The sequence below is a fragment of the Erpetoichthys calabaricus genome, chromosome 1 (genome assembly GCF_900747795.2).
Source record: "Erpetoichthys calabaricus chromosome 1, fErpCal1.3, whole genome shotgun sequence".
In the NCBI taxonomy this organism is placed as follows: domain Eukaryota; kingdom Metazoa; phylum Chordata; class Cladistia; order Polypteriformes; family Polypteridae; genus Erpetoichthys; species Erpetoichthys calabaricus.
Window position 1 is genome coordinate 224,923,229 of NC_041394.2, and position 17,368 is coordinate 224,940,596.

Consider the following 17,368-nt stretch of genomic DNA (forward strand, 5'->3'; position numbering starts at 1 on the left):
GAGAGAGAGAGCCGCGCACACACACAGGCAGCGCGAGAGAGAGACAGACGCACACACACAGTCAGCGCGAGAGAGAGAGCCACGCACACACACAGGCAGCGCAAGAGAGAGACAGACGCACACACACAGGCAGCGCGAGAGAGAGACAGACGCGCACACACAGGCAGCGCGAGAGAAAGAGCCGCGCAAACACACAGGCAGCGCGAGAGAGAGACAGACACACACACACAGGCAGCGCGAGAGAGAGACAGACGCACACACACACAGGCAGCGCGAGCAAGAGAGAGAGCTGGACTCATAAGGTAGAGAAGGCAGTTAAAGAATGCACTGGGCTTGATTTTGTTTTCACTTCTGTTTGCAGCGATCGGTTCGTAGCGTGCATTGTTGCAATGTTACTTTTCTTGGTGATTTATTAAATTATGGATTTTTTCAAATGTTTATTTTTTTCCCTGTGCTTAAATCTCATTAAAAAAAAAGTGTTTTTAGCCAGCGGTTGGTAGCGCTATAGCGCAAACTATTGCAATGTTAGTTTTCTCTGTTGTTCAAGGTTTTCTCAGTGTTATTCAATGTTTCTACATTTAGTTTACTATTATGCTGTGCATTCTATGGTTTAATTAACTATATTTGTGCTTAAAAACTTAAAAAAATATATATATTTACATACAGTTCGTATGGTCTGGAATGGATTAATTGTTCACGACCAAATCGAGTTTTGGAACGAATTATGGTTGTGAACCGAGGTTCCACTGTATATATGTATTCCTCAAGGCTCTGGATGTTGTAGGACTGTCTTGGTTGACACGCCTCTGCAACATCGCATGGACATCAGGGACAGTGCCTCTGGATTGGCAGACCGGGGTGGTGGTCCCCCTCTTTAAGAAGGGGGATCGGAGGGTGTGTTCCAACTACAGAGGGATCACACTCCTCAGCCTCCCTGGAAAAGTCTATTCAGGGGTCCTGGAGAGGAGGGTCCGTCGGATAGTCGAGCCTCGGATTCAGGAGGAACAGTGTGGTTTTCGTCCTGGTCGCGGAACAGTGGACCAGCTCTATACCCTTAGCAGGGTCCTGGAGGGTGCATGGGAGTTTGCCCAACCAGTCTACATGTGTTTTGTGGACTTGGAAAAGGCATTCGACCGTGTCCCTCGGGGAATCCTGTGGGGGGTACTCCGAGAGTATGGGGTACCGGCCCCCTTGATAAGGGCTGTTCGGTCCCTGTACAATCGTTGCCAGAGCCTGGTCCGCATTGCCGGCAGTAAGTCGAACCCGTTTCCAGTGAGAGTTGGACTCCGCCAGGGCTGCCCTATGTCACCGATTCTGTTCATAACTTTTATGGACAGAATTTCTAGGCGCAGCCAGGGCGTTGTGGGGGTCCGGTTTGGTGGGCTCAGGATTGGGTCACTCCTTTTTGCAGATGATGTTGTCCTGTTTGCTTCATCAGGCCGTGATCTTCAGCTCTCTCTGGATCGGTTCGCAGCCGAGTGTGAAGTGGCTGGGATGAGAATCAGCACCTCCAAATCCGAGACCATGGTCCTCAGCCGGAAAAGGGTGGAGTGCCCTCTCAGGGTTGGTAGCGAGATCCTGCCCCAAGTGGAGGAGTTCAAGTATCTCGGGGTCTTGTTCACGAGTGAGGGAAGAATGGAGCGTGAGATCGACAGACGGATCGGTGCGGCATCCGCAGTAATGCGGGCGTTGCATCGGTCTGTCGTGGTGAAAAAGGAGCTGAGCCGCAAGGCGAAGCTCTCAATTTACCAGTCGATCTATGTTCCTACCCTCACCTATGGTCATGAGCTATGGGTAGTGACCGAAAGAACGAGATCGCGAATACAAGCGGCTGAAATGAGTTTCCTCCGCAGGGTGTCTGGGCTTTCCCTTAAAGATAGGGTGAGAAGCTTAGTCATCTGGGAGGGGCTCAGAGTAGAGCCGCTGCTCCTCTGCATCGAGAAGAGTCAGATGAGGTGGCTCGGGCATCTGATCAGGATGCCTCCTGGACGCCTCCCTGGTGAGGTGTTCCGGGCACGTCTAACCGGGAGGAGGCCCCGGGGAAGACCCAGGACACGCTGGAGGGACTATGTCTCCCGGCTGGCCTGGGAACGCCTTGGGATTCTCCCGGAAGAGCTAGAAGAAGTGGCCGGGGAGAGGGAAGTCTGGGCATCTCTGCTCAAGCTGCTGCCCCCGCGACCCAACCTCGGATAAGCGGGAGACAATGGATGGATGGATATATATATATATATATATATATATATATATATATATATATATATATATATATATATATATATATACTGAGTATACTTTATACATAAAATATATGTTGCCATACCTTGCATAACTGAATAACCTTTACAGCACAATAACAGTTCAATACATTTATGATCACTACAGTATTTGGATTTAATACTCTTCATGTGGGAAAAGGTTGACTCGCATAAATAAGTTGAGCCGAATAATGTAGTCAAGGAGGTAGCACATTTCCACATGTTTGGGTACTTTTCCTCTGTGAGTAAGTTCCAAAACTGTCCATGAGCCCCATACTTCAGCTGAATGTCATCCTGTAGTGTCAAAATCTCATCCTCCACTGTAGAGGAGTTTTAGGTGAAACAGTGTTGCAATTTTTGATGCAGGTGAAACCCCCTCAACATCCTCCCTAAATGGATAGCACTTAAATGTAGCGATTGGCTCAAGCAAAGCTGAGTCTTGAAACCGTCTGTCAAAGTCTGACAATTTTCAATCTGCTCTGTGTAGCGTATGCTGTCAAGTTGCGCACACGCCTTCCATTGCATCTTCAGCTCTGACGCGAGGTTTTGGAGGTTCCCCAAATCAAGGCACTGCAGCTTTGAGTACAGATGTTGCATTTTTTGTTTGAAAGCATTAACTGAGCTTTTGAATTCGGCCGAGTGAAAAATGATGGCTGTCCAATTAACTGCGATTTTAGTTCCCTCTCCTTTCTGTTTCTCAGATCGCTTTTCGGAAGGAAGTCAATTTCATAGTTTTTATGAACAGTTTGAAAGTGCCTTTCTACATTTTCCTTCTTTGGAATAGCAATGACAGATTGACAGACAAACGCACTTCGATTGTGACATTGTGAAAAAAAAAATCTTCTTTCAATTCCACATCCAGCCTATACCCTCCCCAAACAATTTTTTTTTTAAATCCCTTCTTTAGTCGATATAAATTGGAAGGCTAACTAGATTACAGCCGGAGTTTTGCAGTAGCTCGTGCGTTTGATCGTGCGTGTGGGATGACCAGTGTGTTAGAAGAAAAGAGATCTCAGACTGTCCACCCTGTATGTCAATCAAGTGGCAAATGCCATAGGGAGGATATATGATAGACTAACGTTTAAAAAATTTTTTTTTGAATGCAATGCGATCTACCTTCACTACCTTTGTGATCTACCAGTCGATCGCGATCGACGCATTGGGCATCCCTCTTCTAAAGCATATACTAAGGAAATGGCATCTTAGCCTCTGAGGTAGCATATGAAGTATTACTTATGTAACACATGCCAAATTGCACATTAACCCAATAAGATTTCATTACCAAGTACACCCATTTAAACAGCACTTAAACTTTGAAGATGTAGATGAACAAACAACTATTGGACCATTGGAGACTGGTTTCTTGGAGTATAGTATTTTAAGAATTGTAAATGATAGGAAGTCAAGCTAACGTTGATATTACAGAAATTACAACTAAGTTATCTCACACAGAAAAAACAGACTAAAAGCAATAATCAGTGATCAGATTAATGGTCCACATTCCTAATTCATCCTTGGTCTGGAGACATGAGGCTATACTGAAACTGGTCAAGCTGAAATAATTAACGTTTATCTAAACTTACAGCCAGATCTACACTATGAGTACAGCACCATCCAGACCTGAGCCTCAAGATTCGGCACTTATAATCATGCTGTGAACTTACTCATATGCTTTCCTGTCTTGTTCATTATTCCTTATATCTTCCTCCTAGAGTCACTACTTCAGAAAGAAAAAATTATAGTTACATTGCCATTGACAAAAATAAGTAACAACAGATTGTGAAGAACTGACAATAAACAGTTGAGTCATAAAGAGTTGGATATTTAGCTTAAAAAAATCAAATACAGTAATCCACAACTTTTTCCAGTGCATTTGACACGTTCTTTGTCTTCCACATACTCATTGCTTCTGTGTAGTTTTAGCCATGATGATCTGAAAATTTTCTGTCTAAAGCATCGAGTGTACTTGATCACATGCTCTACAGTGTCAAAGTTCCAAAAATATTACAAGTGGTAGGTGTTTTTGACCCAGTGCAAGCATGCTATTTCACACAGAATGGATTGGCTCCCCTGGGGCCTCATGTATAAACGGTGCTTACGCACAGAAATGTTGTGTACGAACGTTTCCACGCTCAAATCGCGATGTATAAAACCTAAACTTGGCCACCCACATTTCCACGGTACCTCATACCCTGGCGTATACATACTAAATAATTATAGGCCTATTTCAAATCTACCGTTTCTCTCTAAAATACTAGAAAAAGTAGTCGCCAATCAGCTTCAGTCACACCTTGCGCATTACAATTTATTTGAGAAATTCCAGGCTGGTTTTCGCACTGGTCATAGTACAGAAATGGCACTAACGCGGGTTGTAAACGACATTCTAATATCCTCTGATGAAGGAAACTCCACTGTAATTATGTTGTTGGACTTAAGTGCAGCATTTGACACCATCGACCATTCTATTTTACTACACAGGCTAGAAAATGATGTTGGGCTTACAGGTACCGTGCTCGCTTGGTTTAGTTCTTATTTATCAAATTGATTCCAATATGTACAGAAATGTGCTGACAGTACTCCATCATTATACACAGAAGTTCAATATGATGTCCCGCAGGGCTCAGTACTGGGACCTTTACTGTTTTCACTTTACATGCTTCCACTGGGATCTATCATTAGGAAACATAATGTTAATTTTCACTCGTATGCAGATGACACCCAGTTATACCTTTCATTTAAATCAGATGAAGTTTCTCCGATGTTGTCTTTAATTAGTTGTTTTAGTGAATTAAAGGAGTGGATGAATGAGAACTACTTGTCTTTAAATACAGATAAAACAGAGATATTAATTGTTGGAGGGAATGACACTGATCATAACAATATTTTGTCATCATTTAACTCAGTTGGAATCCCAATTAATTTTACTGAATCAGCCCGCAATCTAGGAATTATCTTTGACTCTAGCATGTCATTTAAAGCGCATATTACAAAGTTGTCCAAAACATGCTTCTTCCATCTTAAAAATGTTAGGAAATTAAGGCGCTTTCTAAATAAACAGGATTCTGAGAAATTAATTTATGCATTTATCTCTAGTAGGATTGACTACTGCAATGCGGTATTCACTGGATGCTCAAACTGTTCTTTATACAGCCTCCAGTTAATACAAAATGCGGCTGCAAGAATTATTACAAGAACAAGCAAATACAAACACATAACTCCAGTTCTTAAATCCTTACACTGGCTTCTGGTTAAGTTTAGGGCAGATTTCAAAATCCTTCTTTTAACATATAAAGCATTAAATGGCCGAGGTCCAGCTTACTTGTCTGAACTTATCATGACTTACAAACCAGAGCGCACATTAAGATCTCAAGATGCTGGTCTGCTTATGGTTCCAAGGATTAATAAAATAACAATGGGAGGTTGAGATTTTAGTTACAGGGCCCCTAAACTGTGGAATGGTCTGCCTGCTACTATAAGAGATGCCCCTTCGGTCTCAGCTTTTAAATCCCGGCTGAAGACTCACTACTTCAGTTTAGCATATCCTGACTAGAGCTGCTGATTAACTGTACATACTGCATCTCTGTTGTTAGTCATTAGCATTAAAACATAAGTAACATGATAGTTAGAATTGGATACTAACCCTCACCTATTCTGTTTCTCAGTACTCAAATGTGGCACTTGGTGCCACGGCCCACCTGCCAAGTTGTTTTGCCTGCCTAAGGTAAAGTCATCCCTGATGGAGGATCACAGGAATCGTGAGAAAGAGGGGTCCTTTCATCGGATTGGCTGGCGCAACACTGTTTCAGCTGTGGAATGGCCAAATGGGGGAGGCAGCTTGACGGATGATGTCTCCAGGAGTCTAAAATTATCTAAATCTTATTATATGATATCATCTACTGTTAAATTCTGCTCCGTACTTCTAAAAAATTTTTATTTTTTATTTTTTTATCGAGGATTTGTTCTGTTCTGTGTATTGTATTGTATTAACCCCCTTCTTTTGACACCCACTGTACGCCCAACCTACCTGGAAAGGGGTTTCTCTTTGAACTCCCTTTCCCAAGGTTTATTCCGTTTTTCCCTACTAGATTTTTTTTGGGAGTTTTTGATTGTCTTCTTAGAGAGTCAAGGCTGGGGGGCTGTCAAGAGGCAGAGCCTGTTAAAGCCCATTGCGGCACTTCCTGTGTGATTTTGGGCTATACAAAAATAAACTGTATTGTATTGTGTATTGTACGCAATTTCTCCGCTTGGTTTTGCAGACTGGCGGCACCCAGCGTCAAAGCAGTGCTACTGTTCCTGTGCGGGTACCCTTTCTTTCTTAGATCCACATTCCTGACGCGGCTTTATAAATACACTGAAACTAACTGCATATTGTTTATTAGTGTAATGCATCTGATTGTAATTAACCTGCAGCAATATAATGGTCCAGGGAATAGCCATAGTATTCCAAATACCATAATTGCTTTAGCGTTGTTACTCTCACTGCATTTTCTTCTTCTTTCAGCTGCTCCCGTTAAGGGTTGCCACCGCGGATCATCTTTTTCCATATTACTCTCACTGCACCACTCGGAGTATTTACAGTATATCACTGTATCTGAGTGGGGAATCACAGCAGCAGCTGATTGGAAAGAGAATTATCGGTATATAGCATGAAGCAGACGCTGCCTCAACCACGGCAAAATGCTTCAGAGACTTTCCTGTATGGACTTCGCGGTTTAGAAAAGTTTCATCCCAAGAACTATAAACGCACTCAATCAGTCCATCAAGTGCTCCTTGTAGAACTTATAAGTACAGTTACCTCACTGTAAACTTGCACTACAGTTATAATATTGCACAACCTGCGCCACTTTATAAAGCGCGTATTTACATATGATGACAATATCATTTTTAAGATGTTGATTATATTATACAGATAAAACTTTAACTTCATTTAAATAATCTATTGTTAATAATTAAACATGTGAGGACACGATGCTGCAGCGCTAGCTAGTTCAGGGATTGTTCCTGCATTGCGTTGTATTCTTGCTGGTGCTGACGTGACACTGGAAGGATAGACGGATAGAATAATTAAACATGTACTACGAAGATATTTCAATGTTCCTTAAAAGTTTTGAAGAATCGGCGTTCTAAGCTTACAAATGGCTTCACGTCTATTACAGAGCTGATTGTGTGGCGATTGGGTATTTGGAGAAAGAAAAGTAAGGACAGGAACTGGAGGTTAGTATGTTTGAAAGAGACAGTACTTCTGTAATAAATTATTTCATTGAAGGTTGCGCATGGCGCAGCAAGCCTCTTGCGTGAGACATGAACAAGCACTGCGCCACCGTGTTCCCATGTTTAATAACATGCTTTAACTCCTATCATCATGAAAAAGATATCACGTATACATCTCAGTATTTTAATTATTCAGAGAGATGTAATATCATGAATGTAATGGATTCTGTGTCCTGTCGGAGAAAAAGAAAGCCCGTTTAAGAAGCAGGTAGTGATTCACACACATAGAAGATCAAATACAGAACAAAGCATTTAACGTGCTACTTTAGTTACAATGGGGTTTGAGAAACTAGTAAATTAAACGATTTTAAGATGAAGTTTATGATGTTCTACATTAATGGCAAAATAAACTACGTGATTAAAGTGGAAATTTCGAGATTAAAGTTGACATTTCGTGCTTTTTCCCACTGTGTGCCTATTTTTTTTTTGTCTGTACCCTAATAAGCTTTAATATGACACTGTGGGCTACAACTGGCCTTTTCACACCGACTTTGATATGTGACTTCTTTTTTATTTCAGGCACTGTGCGACTTTGTGAACTTGAGCTTTCGAGTTTCTCCGACACTCTGTCACTCGATCAACTTCCTTTTGATGATTATACCACTGTTTAAACCAACAAATGGTACGTTTTTCCTTTGCCTCCACTGGTATTCGCTGAAATTCTTATATTTTCTCCCGTGCTTTACCCATTGTCTTTTCACAGAAGGTTATTTATATTGATTTGCATATTCAAAGAGGCGAAATTCTGGGAGGAGTTGGGGCGGGACAGAAGGTGTGTGCACTTGCGTTACTTTTCACGCTGATCGGGATTTATGTAGCGGAAGAACGTGGAAGTTTGCGTACGTACAGATTCCTGCATCTGGATTTTTCTGTGCGTACGCACATTCCTGCTTTTGTGCTTACGCCATGTTATAGTGTGAGTTCTACGCACGGCGTTATACATGAGGCCCCTGGTCTTAAGAAATTTGCATGCAAAGGAAGTTATATGTTTTTCAATGATATACAGTAAGGCCAAAGACACAATCTCATCAACAGCAAAGAAGCAAAGGTACTCATGTGAGTAGACAGTGAATGTAAATCTTTTTATATCTAACATGCTGCAACACAATAAGTGAGATGGTTTGGATTAAATTTAAATTTAAAGTGAGGTTGAGAATATAGCCTGATCAGTAAATTGACAGCTCTTCTGTAGGCTTAAGTTCCACTTCACTTCAAAATTTTGGTGAAATGTTTGTAAAACTGCTACACGTGCATCAATTCATTGTTCAGTATTACAATGACCTGTACCCTTATTCATGAACAGTTACTTGAATTCTTTCACCTAGGCAACCTGCTTACCCCTTACCTGTAAGCAACAGGAGACTCTTTTCTATGACTTTTTTCCTCAGAAATGGAGGTGCTGATTCTACTCAATTGCATCACACTCAGCTATGCACACCAGACACTACAACATAAGGAGGTTATGAGGACATATTCACCTACAAGCAGTACTTAACTGTACTTTGATTACCTATTCATGACAATAAATAGTTTCCATTCCAGTATCCTGACATAAACTTTTGCAGTTAGTTGGAGTGTCATCACATGATGACTGGAATATCCCCTTTTGTTTTCCATTTTAAGCACCCTAGTCTGACTGTGCTGAGGCATTGTCCCTGCCTTCCAGACAGTATTAAAGAGACATGTTAGCCATAATATCCATTGCTTTTAGTATTTCCGAGCATCTCATACACCAATCTTTTTAGTCACCACATTGACCTCAACCACAGACCACACTGACCCAACCCCAGACAATGCTTCTGGCCCTGCCTCCTCAGTGTATCCTCTGCATTTAGGAGTTACTCAAGGTAGTTTTTCAGCTTCTTGATGATATGCCCAGTTTGTTGTGACTTTTGTAGAGAAGAAAATGTAATAACCTATTTTGAGTTTTCTAAACCATGAAGTGAAGTAAGTCAAAGGTAGCAAATTGAATAAGTCATTCTAACAAGCTACAGTCTGTACACAAGTAAGAAAACTATGTGCTATTAAGATGTGAAACAAAACAATAGAATCAAAATAAATGAAAACAGCACAGATTATAAACTAAGTTAGATAAATGGGCCCCAATCATTTTTTTTGTAGAAAATCATAAAGTGCTCGTGTTATGGTGTATAAAATCTACAAATTATTCTCTATATTTTTATTATTATATTTTACTCAATCCCAACAAGATGAATTCAGATGTAGGAGGCATTATAATAAAAAGGCATATCCTCTTTCCTTACACCTCACTTTTATAACAGTTGTTCACAGCATACTGCTAAATTGGTATTATAGCCTGGGAAAGGAAGACTTGCTGATATCTCAGGCTATTGATTACTTTATGGATGGACATCTAGGACAACAATTTGGTTTACAGCCTGGGAAAGGAGGACATGAAGCAATATCAAAGAACTTTTATTATCTGAGAAAAGATAGATTAAAGAGTTTGAGCAAAATTCATCTATCATATTGACAGCCAGCCAATCAGGTGCATGGAACATTCATGCTGATAACACAACTCAGTTTATAATCCCAAAGTTAAGATAACAAAAATATTGCGCTGACTCTTTAAATAACAGGATACCATCATATCACTTTCAGTTTCTCTACCAGTCATGTGGTAGCTACCCTGGCATTACTATAAAAAATAACTGAGAAAAAAAATTACAAATTACTAGTGTGAATTGGCAGGAGGATCATGTCACCTTCGTAACAATAAAATAAAGATTTATGATAACAAATTCAAACACAATAAAAATAACAATACCAGTGTAAAACCTCCAAATTATGGTACAATAGAGATCAATGTTTCCCAAATCTTCCTCGAAAAAGTCTTGGCAAAGTGCTGCGTACCATTCCTGAACTGTCAAAGGGTACATATCTTTAGCTGATGCTTTGCATTTCACATAGTAATTTTAGGCTTGCATGCTCAGCTGCTCAGCCATGGAAACCAATTTCATGAAGCTTCTGAGGTACAGCTCTTGTGCTGATGTTCCTTCTATAGGCAGTTTGAAAGTCTATTGTGAATGATGCAACAGATGATTTGCGATTTTTATGCATTATGTGCTGCAGCACCGTATGAGTCTGTGCAGTCTACCACTTCGTGGCTGAACTATTGTTAATCCTAGATGCTTCCTCTTCACAATAATAATATTTACAATTGAAAAGGCAGATCTGGCAGAGCAGAAATTGCACACATTGGCTGGTGGCAAATGTGTCATTGAGCTGTTTTATACAAACCCTTCTATTGCTAATGTTTGTCCATGGAGATTGTATGGCTGCATGCTTGATTTTATACACCTGTTAACAATGGTTGTAGTTGAAACACCTGAACTCAGTCATATGGAGGGCTGCATACATTATTTTGGGCCATAATTTTGGTACATGTCCATACACCAGCCATAAACATCATTGAACCCCGTTCCAGTACACCAAAATCACAATCCTAGGAGGGGCAATATAAAATTAATATGTAAAAATAATTTTCAAAAATATATATTTGATGTAACTGTCCAGGTGAGCACAGGAGCACATTGCGTTGAGATAGAGCCAGCCTGATACCACACACATAGAAGTGTGCTGTTGCAGCACAGAAGCCACATGAGTGGAGGGTTTACTCATATATTGGTCATAGAGATGGGACAGTTTCTTTATAATGTGGCTGACGGGCAATGTTTAACCAACAATACCACAGAGTGCATTTCTTAGCACAGACATTAGACATTTAAGTACCATTTTTTATCATATTTCCCAAACATTATATTATATATATAATATATATAAAATCAAAAAGTGAAATTTGTCTCATTATAATGAATTTGTATGTTTGATTCTGGATTTATTTATTCTTAAGGGGTCAATGAACTCATTTTAAGCAAGTCTTAAAAGTATAAGGCTGTAGGCTGAAACTATTTGAATTAGCATAATAGCAATTACTTTCCTTTATTTCCTTGTATTTACTGTATACATATGACATTTTATTTTTGCTTTGGTTTGGAAATGTTTACATGGCTATACTGATACTGTTCATAAAGTCAGCAATGAAAAGGATTCTGACTGCAAGTAAATATGCCACCAAGTTGAGGGTGTAATTATTTTATCACTGGAATTAATTCCGTGCAATGAAGAAATGGCTAAATATTTAATTCTTTCCATATATTGGAGTATAATACATGTATAAAATATTAGTATTAAATGTTTAGATAACAGGTACACAGGAATTTTTTCTTAACGGAATATGTTATAACCATTCATAATAAAGAAGTCTAAAATCCATCTTATTTAATATTTGTACATGAAGCAACAATGAAGAGAGCCTGCTAACCAAGATCTTGACCTTCAGTGGTGAATGATTTTGCTCCTTTCACATTAAACTTTATGTAATTAACATGTCAAGGTGACAAGTTTAAATAAAAATGCAGTATTAAATAGGTCCTTTGAAATGACTAACTGATTATTTTCTGGTATAATTTTGATTGCCAATAATCAGGAGAATGATAATCAATATACACAGTTAATTTGAAAGTGCTTTTATTACATATCGACAAGAAGAAATCGTTCCTTTGCTGTTTTTCAATGAGCTTGGCTACATTTGCTAGATGAAGCTCTAATCTGAGATGGAATTCATGTTTTGATTATTGGCCTTAACATTATAAAAAGTATGTATTTTTGATAAAAGTCATGGTCATCCTTTTGTAATAAAAAAGATGGGAACAGAGTCAATCAAATCCCATTGCTACTATACTCTCTGAACAGATCCACTACTGTATTTGAGGAATATTTCAAATTGTTTCTACTTTATCATGGGTATTTACTTTATACCTGGCTAGCTTTATACCTTCAAATATAAAGAAAAGAGAAGTGACATTAATAAAAATAACTGCAACAAAAACTAAAACATTTGACTTATAACTTACAGTTGCATGTTCTGAAGTATCTATTCCTTCAGTAGTACTGGCTACAAGACAGAAACTACAGATCTCGGATATGATGCACTATTTATGACCACATACATTTTGTGAATAAGAATGATGCATTAAAATATTTATTTTGAAAAATTAAATAAAATGTGTTCGTAATATGCTGAAATGTTATTTATAGATAGACTGAACTTTATTTGTCCTGAGGGGGAAATATATTTTTTCACAGCTCATATTATATATATATATATATATATATATATATATATATATATATATATATATATATATATATATATATACACATACATACATTATATATATATATATATATATATATATATATACACACTTACATATATATATATATACACATACATACATACATATATATATATATATATATATATACACACATATATATATATATATATATATATAAAAACGCACACCAGAATGACTGAAAAGAAAGAAAAATTAAAATGAAAGAGAAACTGCTGGAGGAGCCCCAGTAGTGTTTCTTGACACACTTTGGCTGAATAATTTGCTTGTTAAAATTACTCAGTGTGTCAGAGAGAGGATGTGTAGCATTGTTCATAATGGTACTCAGTTTTGTTTTATCTCTTTCCTTTGTTACTATCTCCAGGGGGAAGTGATGTTACCAGCCCAGCACACCACAGTGTAGAAAACTGTGCTGGCCAACACAGAGTTATAGAAGATGTGAAGGATCTCACTTCTCACATTAAAGGAACATTAAAGGTCTCTTAAGGAAAAAGGGTATACTCTGCCTCTTCTTATATACAGTACTGTGCAAAAGTTTTAGGCAGGTGTGGAAAAATGCTGTAAACAAAGAATGCTTTCAGAAATATAAATAATGATTGTTTATTGTTATCAATTTACAAAATGAAAAAGTGAGCGAACAAAAGACAAATCTAAATCAAATCAATATTTGGTGGTACTACCTTTTGCCTTCAAACCAGCATCAATTCTTATAGGTACACGTGCACAAAGTCTGGGATTTTGTAGGATTATAGTCAGGTGTTTGATCAACCAGTTCTACCAAACAGGTGCTAATGATCATCAATGTCACACGTAGGTTGAAACACAGTCATTAACTGAAACAGAAACAGCTGTGTAGGAGGCTTAAAACTGGGCGAGGTACAGCCAAACTCTGCTACCAAGGTGAGGTTGTGGAAGACAGTTTCATGTCATGGCAAGATTGAGCACAGCAACAAGACACAAGGTAGTTATACTGCACCAGCAAGGTCTCTCCCAGACAAAGATTTCAAAGCAGATTGGGGTTTCAAGATGTGCTGTTCAAGCTCTTTTGAAGAAGCACAAAGAAACGGGCAACGTTGAGGATCGTAGACACAGTGGTTGGCCAAGGAAACTTAGTGCAGCAGATGAAAGACACATCAAGCTTATTACCCTTCGAAATCAGAAGATGTCCAGCAGTGCCATCAGCTCAGAACTGGCAGAAACCAGTGGGACCCTGGTACACCCATCTACTGTCCGGAGAAGTCTGGCCAGAAGTGGTCTTCATGGAAGAGTTGCAGCCAAAAAGCCATACCTCCGATGTGGAAACAAGGCCAAGCGACTCAAGTATGCACGAAAACATAGGAACTGGGGTGCAGAAAAATGGCAGCAGGTGCACTGGACTGATGAGTCAAAATTTGAAATATTTGGCTGTAGCAGAAGGCAGTTTGTTCGTCGAAGGGCTGGAGAGTGGTACAATAATGAGTGTCTGCAGGCAACAGTGAAGCAAGGTGGAGGTTCCTTGAATGTTTGGGGCTGCATTTCTGCAAATTGAGTTGGAGATTTGGTAATGATTAATGGTGTTCTCAATGCTGAGAAATACAGGCAGATACTTATCCATCATGCAATACCGTCAGGGAGGCGTATGATTGGCCCCAAATTTATTCTGCAGCAGGACAACAACCCCAAACATACAGCCAAAGTCATTAAGAACTATCTTCAGCGTAAAGAACAAGAAGTCCTGGAAGTGATGGTATGGCCCCCCCAGAGCCCTGATCTCAACATCATCGAGTGTGTCTGGGATTACATGAAGAGACAGAAGGATGTGAGGAAGCCTACATCCACAGAAGATCTGTGGTTAGTTCTCCAAGATGTTTGGAACAACCTACCAGCCGAGTTCCTTCAGAAACTGTGTGCAAGTGTACCTAGAAGAAGTGATGCTGTTTTGAAGGCAAAGGGTGGTCACACCAAATATTGATTTGATTTAGATTTCTCTTTTCTTCATTCACTGCATTTTGTTGATTGATGAAAATAAATGATTAACACTTCCATTTTTGAAAGCATTCTTTGTTTACAGCATTTTTTCACACATGCCTAAAACTTTTGCACAGTACTGTATTTCATCTGTGTTATGAGACAAGTCCAACCTGTCATTGATGTGAATCTCAAAGTACTTGTAGAAGTGCACCACCTCTACATCCACTCCTTGAACAGTAACTGAACATAGAGACTCTTTGGTGTAGTGAAAGTTAATAACCAATTACTTAGTTTTGTTGATGTTAAGATGCAGACAATTCTGTTTGCACCAAGAAACAAAGTTCTCCACCTGACTACTATGCTCATCCCCCTTATTAATACACCCCATAAGTCCAGAATCATCTGAGAATTTCTGCAAGTAACATGACTTGGTATTATATTTATAATCAGATGTGTACAGAGTAAAGAGAAAAGGAGAGAGGACTGTTCCTTGTGGTGCTTCAGTGTTGCTCGATTCCATATCAGAAATACAATCCTTGATTTTCACACACTGAAGTCTCTTCCTTATTCATTGGTCATGAGTCCTGTCTTCATTTCAAAAATTGATTCCCATGAGGCTTCACTTTTCTGTTTATGATGGGCACTGATTATTCATTAAGTATTCATTTAACAATACTTTAGCAAAAAAGCTGGTGTTTTGCATATTTTGAGGATACAACAGCATAACTACCAAGTGGGTTATGTGACAAAAGTAATGTGATTTTTTTTTTCTTTTTTCTATGGATGTTTTTCACATATTTTCTGATTGTACAGCATTGGCCAACATTGGCTATTATTTCATAAATATTTTCCTCCCTATTCTGCATGAAAACATGAGATTAAAATTTTCTCTCAACATATAAAACAACATTTTTTTTGTGTGGACTATTCCTTTTAAGTCTCAATGTAAAATTGTGTGCTGCTCTGTGACATACAACAATTTTAGAGCTTTGTTGATAAAGTATACTGTCAGAGAAATATTAAATGATTGTAAAGTACAGATGACGGAGCTGTAATGTAATTACTAAGTACAGTACATATTTGTTTACTTACAGAGCAACTCTTAAATAATTAATTTCCTCTTACATTCAATTCTAATTAAGTCACCTTTTGCTTTTTTCTTTCTTTACTTTCATAGTTAAATAAAGCAGAAGGTAAACTGAGCGTCAGTACCAGTAGCTTATGCGGGCACATCTCTCCCGACATAAGGCTAAATTGTGTTGATTATACAAGTTAAGGTGACCTCTTTCAAATTAAGTTTGAAACAGTAAATTAATCTTTAACTGAACATATTCTCTGTTTTAGATTGACATTTTCTCAAATTTGCCAATACTTTTCAATGAGAGATTTCAAATTTTCAAAACTTTATACAGTCTGCTATATTTAAGATATTTCAATGAAAATTGAACTGTCCTGACAAATTTCAATAAAACTGAGAGCTGAGTTGTTTTATGTGGACAGACTGACTGATGGACAGACACACATTGCAATAGCAATAGGAGCTTTTTGGATCATATGCCTAAACACATAAAAAGGAATAGTTTAATGTAATTGCCTTGAAATTAAGTAGCTGAGCACCACTGTTTATCATCTGCAGACAAATGGCCTGACTGAAAGGATTAATAAAATGTTGAAACAGATGATTTGGTGGGTAGCCCATGACGACCCAACCTCCTGGGATACTGTGTTGCCTTTTCTCCTGTTTGCTGTTTGGGAGTCCCCCCAAGCATCCACTGGGTTGAGTCCATTCAAACTGCTGTTTGGCCGGCAACAACGAAGGGTGTTAGACATTTTTGTGAGGAATGGCCAGGGGTTTGGGAAGCACCTTGCAGGGGGGAGATTTGTCAATCGAGTCATTTCACTCCAAGAACAGATGTCGAAAATGTCCTTTATTGCTGTGGAACATATGCAGCATGAACAGGAGGTGCAAGAATGTAATTATGACAAGTAAAGCAAACTCTGCAAGTTCAAGAAGGTGGATCAAGTGCTGGTGTTGATCCCATCGGACCCACATAAATTTCAGGTGAAATGGCCCGGCCCAGCAGTAGTGGAAGAGCGCATTAGTCCAGTGAAATATAAAGTCTGAATTCCTGGTCAGTGGAAACCCGTGCTGGTTTTGCATATTAATCTGTTGAAAGATTGGCACGACTTGCATGAGGCCCTGGTCATGTTTGAAGCAGTCCCTCAGACTGAAGCCTCTATTGGTGATGATTTCATGGATGCCCATAAGGCAGAGTTGCTGACACTAATCGGGAGGAACATTGATGTCTTTTTGGCTTTTCCTAGCTAGACAGAAATTGCGGAACAAAAGACTGTAACTGCACCTGGTGTTACAGTACATGTGTCCTCGTATCACCTGCCAGAGGCAAAGAGGAAGGTGATACACGAGGAGGTGAAACAGATGCTCAAACTGGTAAGTGGCGGAGGCCAATTGTTCTGGTCTGAAAACCGGATGGCTCTGCATTCTCCACCCTAGATGAGCTATTAGAGTTCACCAGACTCCCTTTCAGTCTCCATGGGGCTCCGTTGACTTTCCATGGATGATGGACTAGATCCTGCATCCCCATGCCATTCAAGCGGGAGTGTATCTTGATGATATGGTAATTTTCAGTAACGAGTGGAACTCTCACC